The sequence below is a fragment of the Lactuca virosa genome, chromosome 1, assembly GCF_052849685.1.
Source record: "Lactuca virosa cultivar CGN04683 chromosome 1, Lactuca_virosa_CGN04683_v6, whole genome shotgun sequence".
Classification (NCBI taxonomy): Eukaryota; Viridiplantae; Streptophyta; class Magnoliopsida; order Asterales; family Asteraceae; genus Lactuca; species Lactuca virosa.
This window is the reverse complement of record NC_136426.1, coordinates 261,179,790-261,189,544: the sequence shown is the minus strand read 5'-3', so window position 1 is coordinate 261,189,544 and position 9,755 is coordinate 261,179,790. Positions and strand designations below refer to the sequence as shown.

Below are 9,755 nucleotides of genomic sequence, written 5' to 3'. Positions count from 1 at the left end.
AAACAAAAAAAAACCGCGCTTAAAATCTAAAAAAACGCAAACGGACAACGAAAAAGGGGGGTGCAACACGAGGACTTCCCAAGGGGTCACCCATCCTAGTACTACTCTCGCCCAAGCACGCTTAACTGCGGAGTTCTGATGGGATCCGGTGCATTAGTGCTGGTATGATCGCACCCGAAATACTATCCATGCTTATTGCTTGTATGTCTTAAAAGACGCAGAACCTCTTTTGTTTTCGTACACGAGGCGTGGGACCCACGTGACCGATCAGCTCCGTTCCAAAAATACGAAGACCATCAACCATGAAGCGGAGGCCACCCGATCATAAAAATAGCAAGAAAGAAAAAAAAAACAAAAAAAACCGCACGTAAAATCTAAAAAAACGCAAACGGACAACGAAAAAGGGGGTGCAACACGAGGACTTCCCATGGGGTCACCCATCCTAGTACTACTCTCGCCCAAGCACGCTTAACTGCGGAGTTCTGATGGGATCCGGTGCATTAGTGCTGGTATGATCGCACCCGAAATACTGTCCATGCTTATTGCTTGTATGTCTTAAAAGACACAGAACCTCCTTTGTTTTCGTACGCGAGGCGTGGGATCCACGTGACCGATCGGCTCCGTTCCAAAAATACGAAGACCATGAACCATGAAACGGAGGCCACCCGAGCATAGAAATAGCAAGAAAAAAAAACAAAAAAAAACCGCACGTAAAATCTAAAAAAACGCAAACGGACAACGAAAAAACGGGGGTGCAACACGAGGACTTCCCAGGGGTCACCCATCCTAGTACTACTCTCGCCCAAGCACGCTTAACTGCGGAGTTCTGATGGGATCCGGTGCATTAGTGTTGGTATGATCGCACCCGAAATACTATCCATGCTTATTGTTTTTATGTCTTAAAAGACGCAGAACCTCCTTTGTTTTCGTACGCGAAGCGTGGGACCCACGTGACCGATCGGCTCCGTTCCAAAAATACGAAAACCATCAACCATGAAGCGGTGGCCACCCGAGCATAGAAACAGCAAGAAAGAAAAAAAAACAAAAAAAAACTGCACGTAAAATCTAAAAAAACGCAAACGGACAACGAAAAAGGCGGGTGCAACACGAGGACTTCCCAGGGGGTCACCCATCCTAGTACTACTCTCGCCCAAGCACGCTTAACTGCGGAGTTCTGATGGGATCCGGTGCATTAGTGCTGGTATGATCGCACCCAAAATACTATCCATGCTTATTGCTTGTATGTCTTAAAAGACGCAGAACCTCCTTTGTTTTCGTACGCGAGGCGTGGGACCCACGTGACCGATCGGCTCCGTTCCAAAAATACGAAGACCATGAACCATGAAACGAAGGCCACCCGAGCATAGAAATAGCAAGAAAGAAAAAAAAAAACAAAAAAAAACCGCACGTAAAATCTAAAAAAACGCAAACGGACAACGAAAAAGGGGGGTGCAACACGAGGACTTCCCAAGGGGTCACCCATCCTAGTACTACTCTCGCCCAAGCACGCTTAACTGCGAAGTTCTGATGGGATCCGGTGCATTAGTGCTGGTATGATCGCACCCGAAATACTATCCATGCTTATTGCTTGTATGTCTTAAAAGACGCAGAACCTCCTTTGTTTTCGTACACGAGGCGTGGGACCCACGTGACCGATCAGCTCCGTTCCAAAAATACGAAGACCATCAACCATGAAGCGGAGGCCACCCGATCATAAAAATAGCAAGAAAGAAAAAAAAACAAAAAAAAACCGCACGTAAAATCTAAAAAAACGCAAACGGACAACGAAAAAGGGGGTGCAACACGAGGACTTCCCATGGGGTCACCCATCCTAGTACTACTCTCGCCCAAGCACGCTTAACTGCGGAGTTCTGATGGGATCCGGTGCATTAGTGCTGGTATGATCGCACCCGAAATACTGTCAATGCTTATTGCTTGTATGTCTTAAAAGACACAGAACCTCCTTTGTTTTCGTACGCGAGGCGTGGGACCCACGTGACCGATCGGCTCCGTTCCAAAAATACGAAGACCATGAACCATGAAACGGAGGCCACCCGAGCATAGAAATAGCAAGAAAAAAAAACAAAAAAAAGCCGCACGTAAAATCTAAAAAAACGCAAACGGACAACGAAAAAACGGGGGTGCAACACGAGGACTTCCCAAGGGGTCACCCATCCTAGTACTACTCTCGCCCAAGCACGCTTAACTGCGGAGTTCTGATGGGATCCGGTGCATTAGTGCTGGTATGATCGCACCCGAAATACTATCCATGCTTATTGCTTTTATGTCTTAAAAGAGGCAGAACCTCCTTTGTTTTCGTACGCGAGGCGTGGAACCCACGTGACCGATCGGCTCCGTTCCAAAAATACGAAAACCATCAACCATGAAGCGGAGGCCACCCGAGCATAGAAATAGCAAGAAAGAAAAAAAAAACAAAAAAAAACCGCACGTAAAATCTAAAAAAACGCAAACGGACAACGAAAAAAGGGGGTGCAACACGAGGACTTCCCAGGGGGTCACCCATCCTAGTACTACTCTCGCCCAAGCACGCTTAACTGCGGAGTTCTGATGGGATCCGGTGCATTAGTGCTGGTATGATCGCACCGGAAATACTATCCATGCTTATTGCTTGTATGTCTTAAAAGACGCAGAACCTCCTTTGTTTTCGTACGCGAGGCGTGGGACCCACGTGACCGATCGGCTCCGTTCCAAAAATACGAAGACCATGAACCATGAAACGAAGGCCACCCGAGCATAGAAATAGCAAGAAAGAAAAAAAAACAAAAAAAAACCGCACGTAAAATCTAAAAAAACGCAAACGGACAACGAAAAAGGGGGGTGCAACACGAGGACTTCCCAGGGGGTCACCCATCCTAGTACTACTCTCGCCCAAGCACGCTTAACTGCGGAGTTCTGATGGGATCCGGTGAATTAGTGCTGGTATGATCGCACCCGAAATACTATCCATGCTTATTGCTTGTATGTCTTAAAAGACGCAGAACCACCTTTGTTTTCGTACGCGAGGCGTGGGACCCACGTGACCGATCAGCTCCGTTCCAAAAATACGAAGACCATCAACCATGAAGCGGAGGCCACCCGAGCATAGAAATAGCAAGAAAGAAAAAAAACAAAAAAAAACCGCACGTAAAATCTAAAAAAACGCAAACGGACAACGAAAAAGGGGGGTGCAACACGAGGACTTCCCAGGGGGTCACCCATCCTAGTACTACTCTCGCCCAAGCACGCTTAACTGCGGAGTTCTGATGGGATCCGGTGCATTAGTGCTGGTATGATCGCACCCGAAATACTATCCATGCTTATTGCTTGTATGTCTTAAAAGACGCAGAACCTCCTTTGTTTTCGTACGCGAGGCGTGGGACCCACGTGACCGATCGGCTCCGTTCCAAAAATACGAAGACCATGAACCATGAAACGAAGGCCACCCGAGCATAGAAATAGCAAGAAAGAAAGAAAAACAAAAAAAAAACCGCACGTAAAATCTAAAAAAACGCAAACGGACAACGAAAAAGGGGGGTGCAACACGAGGACTTCCCAAGGGGTCACCCATCCTAGTACTACTCTCGCCCAAGCACGCTTAACTGCGAAGTTCTGATGGGATCCGGTGCATTAGTGCTGGTATGATCGCACCCGAAATACTATCCATGCTTATTGCTTTTATGTCTTAAAAGACGCAGAACCTCCTTTGTTTTCGTACGCGAAGCGTGGGACCCACGTGACCGATCGGCTCCGTTCCAAAAATACGAAAACCATCAACCATGAAGCGGTGGCCACCCGAGCATAGAAACAGCAAGAAAGAAAAAAAAACAAAAAAAAACTGCACGTAAAATCTAAAAAAACGCAAACGGACAACGAAAAAGGGGGGTGCAACACGAGGACTTCCCAGGGGGTCACCCATCCTAGTACTACTCTCGCCCAAGCACGCTTAACTGCGGAGTTCTGATGGGATCCGGTGCATTAGTGCTGGTATGATCGCACCCGAAATACTATCCATGCTTATTGCTTGTATGTCTTAAAAGACGCAGAACCTCCTTTGTTTTCGTACGCGAGGCGTGGGACCCACGTGACCGATCGGCTCCGTTCCAAAAATACGAAGACCATGAACCATGAAACGAAGGCCACCCGAGCATAGAAATAGCAAGAAAGAAAAAAAAACAAAAAAAAACCGCACGTAAAATCTAAAAAAACGCAAACGGACAACGAAAAAGGGGGGTGCAACACGAGGACTTCCCAAGGGGTCACCCATCCTAGTACTACTCTCGCCCAAGCACGCTTAACTGCGAAGTTCTGATGGGATCCGGTGCATTAGTGCTGGTATGATCGCACCCGAAATACTATCCATGCTTATTGCTTGTATGTCTTAAAAGACGCAGAACCTCCTTTGTTTTCGTACACGAGGCGTGGGACCCACGTGACCGATCAGCTCCGTTCCAAAAATACGAAGACCATCAACCATGAAGCGGAGGCCACCCGATCATAAAAATAGCAAGAAAGAAAAAAAAAACAAAAAAAAACCGCACGTAAAATCTAAAAAAACGCAAACGGACAACGAAAAAGGGGGTGCAACACGAGGACTTCCCATGGGGTCACCCATCCTAGTACTACTCTCGCCCAAGCACGCTTAACTGCGGAGTTCTGATGGGATCCGGTGCATTAGTGCTGGTATGATCGCACCCGAAATACTGTCCATGCTTATTGCTTGTATGTCTTAAAAGACACAGAACCTCCTTTGTTTTCGTACGCGAGGCGTGGGACCCACGTGACCGATCGGCTCCGTTCCAAAAATACGAAGACCATGAACCATGAAACGGAGGCCACCCGAGCATAGAAATAGCAAGAAAAAAAAACAAAAAAAAGCCGCACGTAAAATCTAAAAAAACGCAAACGGACAACGAAAAAACGGGGGTGCAACACGAGGACTTCCCAAGGGGTCACCCATCCTAGTACTACTCTCGCCCAAGCACGCTTAACTGCGGAGTTCTGATGGGATCCGGTGCATTAGTGCTGGTATGATCGCACCCGAAATACTATCCATGCTTATTGCTTGTATGTCTTAAAAGACGCAGAACCTCCTTTGTTTTCGTACGCGAGGCGTGGGACCCACGTGACCGATCGGCTCCGTTCCAAAAATACGAAGACCATGAACCATGAAACGAAGGCCACCCGAGCATAGAAATAGCAAGAAAGAAAAAAAAACAAAAAAAAACCGCACGTAAAATCTAAAAAAACGCAAACGGACAACGAAAAAGGGGGGTGCAACACGAGGACTTCCCAAGGGGTCACCCATCCTAGTACTACTCTCGCCCAAGCACGCTTAACTGCGAAGTTCTGATGGGATCCGGTGCATTAGTGCTGGTATGATCGCACCCGAAATACTATCCATGCTTATTGCTTGTATGTCTTAAAAAACGCAGAACCTCCTTTGTTTTCGTACGCGAGGCGTGGAACCCACGTGACCGATCGGCTCCGTTCCAAAAATACGAAAACCATCAACCATGAAGCGGAGGCCACCCGAGCATAGAAATAGCAAGAAAGAAAAAAAAAAACAAAAAAAAACCGCACGTAAAATCTAAAAAAACGCAAACGGACAACGAAAAAAGGGGGTGCAACACGAGGACTTCCCAGGGGGTCACCCATCCTAGTACTACTCTCGCCCAAGCACGCTTAACTGCGGAGTTCTGATGGGATCCGGTGCATTAGTGCTGGTATGATCGCACCGGAAATACTATCCATGCTTATTGCTTGTATGTCTTAAAAGACGCAGAACCTCCTTTGTTTTCGTACGCGAGGCGTGGGACCCACGTGACCGATCGGCTCCGTTCCAAAAATACGAAGACCATGAACCATGAAACGAAGGCCACCCGAGCATAGAAATTGCAAGAAAGAAAAAAAAAAACAAAAAAAAACCGCACGTAAAATCTAAAAAAACGCAAACGGACAACGAAAAAGGGGGGTGCAACACGAGGACTTCCCAGGGGGTCACCCATCCTAGTACTACTCTCGCCCAAGCACGCTTAACTGCGGAGTTCTGATGGGATCCGGTGAATTAGTGCTGGTATGATCGCACCCGAAATACTATCCATGCTTATTGCTTGTATGTCTTAAAAGACGCAGAACCACCTTTGTTTTCGTACGCGAGGCGTGGGACCCACGTGACCGATCAGCTCCGTTCCAAAAATACGAAGACCATCAACCATGAAGCGGAGGCCACCCGAGCATAGAAATAGCAAGAAAGAAAAAAAAACAAAAAAAAACCGCACGTAAAATCTAAAAAAACGCAAACGGACAACGAAAAAGGGGGGTGCAACACGAGGACTTCCCAGGGGGTCACCCATCCTAGTACTACTCTCGCCCAAGCACGCTTAACTGCGGAGTTCTGATGGGATCCGGTGCATTAGTGCTGGTATGATCGCACCCGAAATACTATCCATGCTTATTGCTTGTATGTCTTAAAAGACGCAGAACCTCCTTTGTTTTCGTACGCGATGCGTGGGACCCACGTGACCGATCAGCTCCGTTCCAAAAATACGAAAACCATCAACCATGAAGCGGAGGCCACCCGAGCATAGAAATAGCAAGAAAGAAAAAAAAAACAAAAAAAAAACGCACGTAAAATCTAAAAAAACGCAAACGGACAACGAAAAAAGGGAGGTGCAACACGAGGACTTCCCAGGGGGTCACCCATCCTAGTACTACTCTCGCCCAAGCACGCTTAACTGCAGAGTTCTGATGGGATCCGGTGCATTAGTGCTGGTATGATCGCACCCGAAATACTATCCATGCTTATTGCTTGTATGTCTTAAAAGACGCAGAACCTCCTTTGTTTTCGTACACGAGGCGTGGGACCCACGTGACCGATCAGCTCCGTTCCAAAAATACGAAGACCATCAACCATGAAGCGGAGGCCACCCGAGCATAGAAATAGCAAGAAAGAAAAAAAAACAAAAAAAAACCGCACGTAAAATCTAAAAAAACGTAAACGGACAACGAAAAAGGGGGGTGCAACACGAGGACTTCCCATGGGGTCACCCATCCTAGTACTACTCTCGCCCAAGCACGCTTAACTGCGGAGTTCTGATGGGATCCGGTGCATTAGTGCTGGTATGATCGCACCCGAAATACTGTCAATGCTTATTGCTTGTATGTCTTAAAAGACACAGAACCTCCTTTGTTTTCGTACGCGAGGCGTGGGACCCACGTGACCGATCGGCTCCGTTCCAAAAATACGAAGACCATGAACCATGAAACGGAGGCCACCCGAGCATAGAAATAGCAAGAAAAAAAAACAAAAAAAAGCCGCACGTAAAATCTAAAAAAACGCAAACGGACAACGAAAAAACGGGGGTGCAACACGAGGACTTCCCAAGGGGTCACCCATCCTAGTACTACTCTCGCCCAAGCACGCTTAACTGCGGAGTTCTGATGGGATCCGGTGCATTAGTGCTGGTATGATCGCACCCGAAATACTATCCATGCTTATTGCTTTTATGTCTTAAAAGAGGCAGAACCTCCTTTGTTTTCGTACGCGAGGCGTGGAACCCACGTGACCGATCGGCTCCGTTCCAAAAATACGAAAACCATCAACCATGAAGCGGAGGCCACCCGAGCATAGAAATAGCAAGAAAGAAAAAAAAAACAAAAAAAAACCGCACGTAAAATCTAAAAAAACGCAAACGGACAACGAAAAAGGGGGGTGCAACACGAGGACTTCCCAGGGGGTCACCCATCCTAGTACTACTCTCGCCCAAGCACGCTTAACTGCGGAGTTCTGATGGGATCCGGTGCATTAGTGCTGGTATGATCGCACCCGAAATACTATCCATGCTTATTGCTTGTATGTCTTAAAAGACGCAGAACCTCCTTTGTTTTCGTACGCGAGGCGTGGGACCCACGTGACCGATCGGCTCCGTTCCAAAAATACGAAGACCATGAACCATGAAACGAAGGCCACCCGAGCATAGAAATAGCAAGAAAGAAAAAAAAACAAAAAAAAACCGCACGTAAAATCTAGAAAAACGCAAACGGACAACGAAAAAGGGGGGTGCAACACGAGGACTTCCCAGGGGGTCACCCATCCTAGTACTACTCTCGCCCAAGCACGCTTAACTGCGGAGTTCTGATGGGATCCGGTGAATTAGTGCTGGTATGATCGCACCCGAAATACTATCCATGCTTATTGCTTGTATGTCTTAAAAGACGCAGAACCACCTTTGTTTTCGTACGCGAGGCGTGGGACCCACGTGACCGATCAGCTCCGTTCCAAAAATACGAAGACCATCAACCATGAAGCGGAGGCCACCCGAGCATAGAAATAGCAAGAAAGAAAAAAAACAAAAAAAAACCGCACGTAAAATCTAAAAAAACGCAAACGGACAACGAAAAAGGGGGGTGCAACACGAGGACTTCCCAGGGGGTCACCCATCCTAGTACTACTCTCGCCCAAGCACGCTTAACTGCGGAGTTCTGATGGGATCCGGTGCATTAGTGCTGGTATGATCGCACCCGAAATACTATCCATGCTTATTGCTTGTATGTCTTAAAAGACGCAGAACCTCCTTTGTTTTCGTACGCGAGGCGTGGGACCCACGTGACCGATCGGCTCCGTTCCAAAAATACGAAGACCATGAACCATGAAACGAAGGCCACCCGAGCATAGAAATAGCAAGAAAGAAAGAAAAACAAAAAAAAAACCGCACGTAAAATCTAAAAAAACGCAAACGGACAACGAAAAAGGGGGGTGCAACACGAGGACTTCCCAAGGGGTCACCCATCCTAGTACTACTCTCGCCCAAGCACGCTTAACTGCGAAGTTCTGATGGGATCCGGTGCATTAGTGCTGGTATGATCGCACCCGAAATACTATCCATGCTTATTGCTTTTATGTCTTAAAAGACGCAGAACCTCCTTTGTTTTCGTACGCGAAGCGTGGGACCCACGTGACCGATCGGCTCCGTTCCAAAAATACGAAAACCATCAACCATGAAGCGGTGGCCACCCGAGCATAGAAACAGCAAGAAAGAAAAAAAAACAAAAAAAAACTGCACGTAAAATCTAAAAAAACGCAAACGGACAACGAAAAAGGGGGGTGCAACACGAGGACTTCCCAGGGGGTCACCCATCCTAGTACTACTCTCGCCCAAGCAAGCTTAACTGCGGAGTTCTGATGGGATCCGGTGCATTAGTGCTGGTATGATCGCACCCGAAATACTATCCATGCTTATTGCTTGTATGTCTTAAAAGACGCAGAACCTCCTTTGTTTTCGTACGCGAGGCGTGGGACCCACGTGACCGATCGGCTCCGTTCCAAAAATACGAAGACCATGAACCATGAAACGAAGGCCACCCGAGCATAGAAATAGCAAGAAAGAAAAAAAAACAAAAAAAAACCGCACGTAAAATCTAAAAAAACGCAAACGGACAACGAAAAAGGGGGGTGCAACACGAGGACTTCCCAAGGGGTCACCCATCCTAGTACTACTCTCGCCCAAGCACGCTTAACTGCGAAGTTCTGATGGGATCCGGTGCATTAGTGCTGGTATGATCGCACCCGAAATACTATCCATGCTTATTGCTTGTATGTCTTAAAAGACGCAGAACCTCCTTTGTTTTCGTACACGAGGCGTGGGACCCACGTGACCGATCAGCTCCGTTCCAAAAATACGAAGACCATCAACCATGAAGCGGAGGCCACCCGATCATAAAAATAGCAAGAAAGAAAAAAAAAACAAAAAAAAACC

General features: G+C 47.2%; 28 non-coding genes across 28 annotated transcripts; all 28 read right to left on the bottom strand.

The window, feature by feature from the left end:
- Window positions 1-57: 57 nt before the first annotated feature.
- On the bottom strand, window positions 58-176 carry LOC145153356 (5S ribosomal RNA). Its single transcript, XR_013733870.1, has one exon. It is a non-coding gene; the product is annotated as a 5S ribosomal RNA (ribosomal RNA).
- A 228-nt stretch (window positions 177-404) lies between these two features.
- LOC145152741 (5S ribosomal RNA) lies at window positions 405-523 on the bottom strand. The gene has a single exon (XR_013733264.1). It is a non-coding gene; the product is annotated as a 5S ribosomal RNA (ribosomal RNA).
- A 226-nt stretch (window positions 524-749) lies between these two features.
- Window positions 750-867, bottom strand: LOC145147936 (5S ribosomal RNA). The gene has a single exon (XR_013728836.1). It is a non-coding gene; the product is annotated as a 5S ribosomal RNA (ribosomal RNA).
- A 229-nt stretch (window positions 868-1,096) lies between these two features.
- Window positions 1,097-1,215, bottom strand: LOC145154436 (5S ribosomal RNA). The gene has a single exon (XR_013734907.1). It is a non-coding gene; the product is annotated as a 5S ribosomal RNA (ribosomal RNA).
- Window positions 1,216-1,446: 231 nt separating this feature from the next.
- On the bottom strand, window positions 1,447-1,565 carry LOC145139205 (5S ribosomal RNA). Its single transcript, XR_013721853.1, has one exon. It is a non-coding gene; the product is annotated as a 5S ribosomal RNA (ribosomal RNA).
- Window positions 1,566-1,793: 228 nt separating this feature from the next.
- On the bottom strand, window positions 1,794-1,912 carry LOC145152740 (5S ribosomal RNA). The gene has a single exon (XR_013733263.1). It is a non-coding gene; the product is annotated as a 5S ribosomal RNA (ribosomal RNA).
- A 226-nt stretch (window positions 1,913-2,138) lies between these two features.
- Window positions 2,139-2,257, bottom strand: LOC145153355 (5S ribosomal RNA). The gene has a single exon (XR_013733869.1). It is a non-coding gene; the product is annotated as a 5S ribosomal RNA (ribosomal RNA).
- Window positions 2,258-2,487: 230 nt separating this feature from the next.
- Window positions 2,488-2,606, bottom strand: LOC145136967 (5S ribosomal RNA). Its single transcript, XR_013720819.1, has one exon. It is a non-coding gene; the product is annotated as a 5S ribosomal RNA (ribosomal RNA).
- Window positions 2,607-2,835: 229 nt separating this feature from the next.
- On the bottom strand, window positions 2,836-2,954 carry LOC145154837 (5S ribosomal RNA). The gene has a single exon (XR_013735301.1). It is a non-coding gene; the product is annotated as a 5S ribosomal RNA (ribosomal RNA).
- A 228-nt stretch (window positions 2,955-3,182) lies between these two features.
- LOC145152919 (5S ribosomal RNA) lies at window positions 3,183-3,301 on the bottom strand. Its single transcript, XR_013733443.1, has one exon. It is a non-coding gene; the product is annotated as a 5S ribosomal RNA (ribosomal RNA).
- A 230-nt stretch (window positions 3,302-3,531) lies between these two features.
- LOC145139201 (5S ribosomal RNA) lies at window positions 3,532-3,650 on the bottom strand. The gene has a single exon (XR_013721852.1). It is a non-coding gene; the product is annotated as a 5S ribosomal RNA (ribosomal RNA).
- A 229-nt stretch (window positions 3,651-3,879) lies between these two features.
- On the bottom strand, window positions 3,880-3,998 carry LOC145152908 (5S ribosomal RNA). The gene has a single exon (XR_013733430.1). It is a non-coding gene; the product is annotated as a 5S ribosomal RNA (ribosomal RNA).
- A 229-nt stretch (window positions 3,999-4,227) lies between these two features.
- Window positions 4,228-4,346, bottom strand: LOC145139197 (5S ribosomal RNA). The gene has a single exon (XR_013721851.1). It is a non-coding gene; the product is annotated as a 5S ribosomal RNA (ribosomal RNA).
- A 229-nt stretch (window positions 4,347-4,575) lies between these two features.
- Window positions 4,576-4,694, bottom strand: LOC145152738 (5S ribosomal RNA). The gene has a single exon (XR_013733262.1). It is a non-coding gene; the product is annotated as a 5S ribosomal RNA (ribosomal RNA).
- Window positions 4,695-4,920: 226 nt separating this feature from the next.
- LOC145153354 (5S ribosomal RNA) lies at window positions 4,921-5,039 on the bottom strand. The gene has a single exon (XR_013733868.1). It is a non-coding gene; the product is annotated as a 5S ribosomal RNA (ribosomal RNA).
- A 229-nt stretch (window positions 5,040-5,268) lies between these two features.
- On the bottom strand, window positions 5,269-5,387 carry LOC145139194 (5S ribosomal RNA). The gene has a single exon (XR_013721850.1). It is a non-coding gene; the product is annotated as a 5S ribosomal RNA (ribosomal RNA).
- A 231-nt stretch (window positions 5,388-5,618) lies between these two features.
- LOC145136962 (5S ribosomal RNA) lies at window positions 5,619-5,737 on the bottom strand. The gene has a single exon (XR_013720818.1). It is a non-coding gene; the product is annotated as a 5S ribosomal RNA (ribosomal RNA).
- A 231-nt stretch (window positions 5,738-5,968) lies between these two features.
- On the bottom strand, window positions 5,969-6,087 carry LOC145154836 (5S ribosomal RNA). The gene has a single exon (XR_013735300.1). It is a non-coding gene; the product is annotated as a 5S ribosomal RNA (ribosomal RNA).
- Window positions 6,088-6,316: 229 nt separating this feature from the next.
- LOC145152896 (5S ribosomal RNA) lies at window positions 6,317-6,435 on the bottom strand. The gene has a single exon (XR_013733418.1). It is a non-coding gene; the product is annotated as a 5S ribosomal RNA (ribosomal RNA).
- Window positions 6,436-6,666: 231 nt separating this feature from the next.
- LOC145142158 (5S ribosomal RNA) lies at window positions 6,667-6,785 on the bottom strand. The gene has a single exon (XR_013723244.1). It is a non-coding gene; the product is annotated as a 5S ribosomal RNA (ribosomal RNA).
- Window positions 6,786-7,014: 229 nt separating this feature from the next.
- On the bottom strand, window positions 7,015-7,133 carry LOC145152737 (5S ribosomal RNA). Its single transcript, XR_013733261.1, has one exon. It is a non-coding gene; the product is annotated as a 5S ribosomal RNA (ribosomal RNA).
- A 226-nt stretch (window positions 7,134-7,359) lies between these two features.
- Window positions 7,360-7,478, bottom strand: LOC145153353 (5S ribosomal RNA). The gene has a single exon (XR_013733867.1). It is a non-coding gene; the product is annotated as a 5S ribosomal RNA (ribosomal RNA).
- Window positions 7,479-7,708: 230 nt separating this feature from the next.
- On the bottom strand, window positions 7,709-7,827 carry LOC145152885 (5S ribosomal RNA). Its single transcript, XR_013733406.1, has one exon. It is a non-coding gene; the product is annotated as a 5S ribosomal RNA (ribosomal RNA).
- A 229-nt stretch (window positions 7,828-8,056) lies between these two features.
- Window positions 8,057-8,175, bottom strand: LOC145154835 (5S ribosomal RNA). The gene has a single exon (XR_013735299.1). It is a non-coding gene; the product is annotated as a 5S ribosomal RNA (ribosomal RNA).
- Window positions 8,176-8,403: 228 nt separating this feature from the next.
- LOC145152873 (5S ribosomal RNA) lies at window positions 8,404-8,522 on the bottom strand. The gene has a single exon (XR_013733395.1). It is a non-coding gene; the product is annotated as a 5S ribosomal RNA (ribosomal RNA).
- A 230-nt stretch (window positions 8,523-8,752) lies between these two features.
- LOC145139190 (5S ribosomal RNA) lies at window positions 8,753-8,871 on the bottom strand. The gene has a single exon (XR_013721849.1). It is a non-coding gene; the product is annotated as a 5S ribosomal RNA (ribosomal RNA).
- A 229-nt stretch (window positions 8,872-9,100) lies between these two features.
- Window positions 9,101-9,219, bottom strand: LOC145140640 (5S ribosomal RNA). Its single transcript, XR_013722225.1, has one exon. It is a non-coding gene; the product is annotated as a 5S ribosomal RNA (ribosomal RNA).
- Window positions 9,220-9,448: 229 nt separating this feature from the next.
- Window positions 9,449-9,567, bottom strand: LOC145139184 (5S ribosomal RNA). The gene has a single exon (XR_013721848.1). It is a non-coding gene; the product is annotated as a 5S ribosomal RNA (ribosomal RNA).
- Window positions 9,568-9,755: the final 188 nt, after the last annotated feature.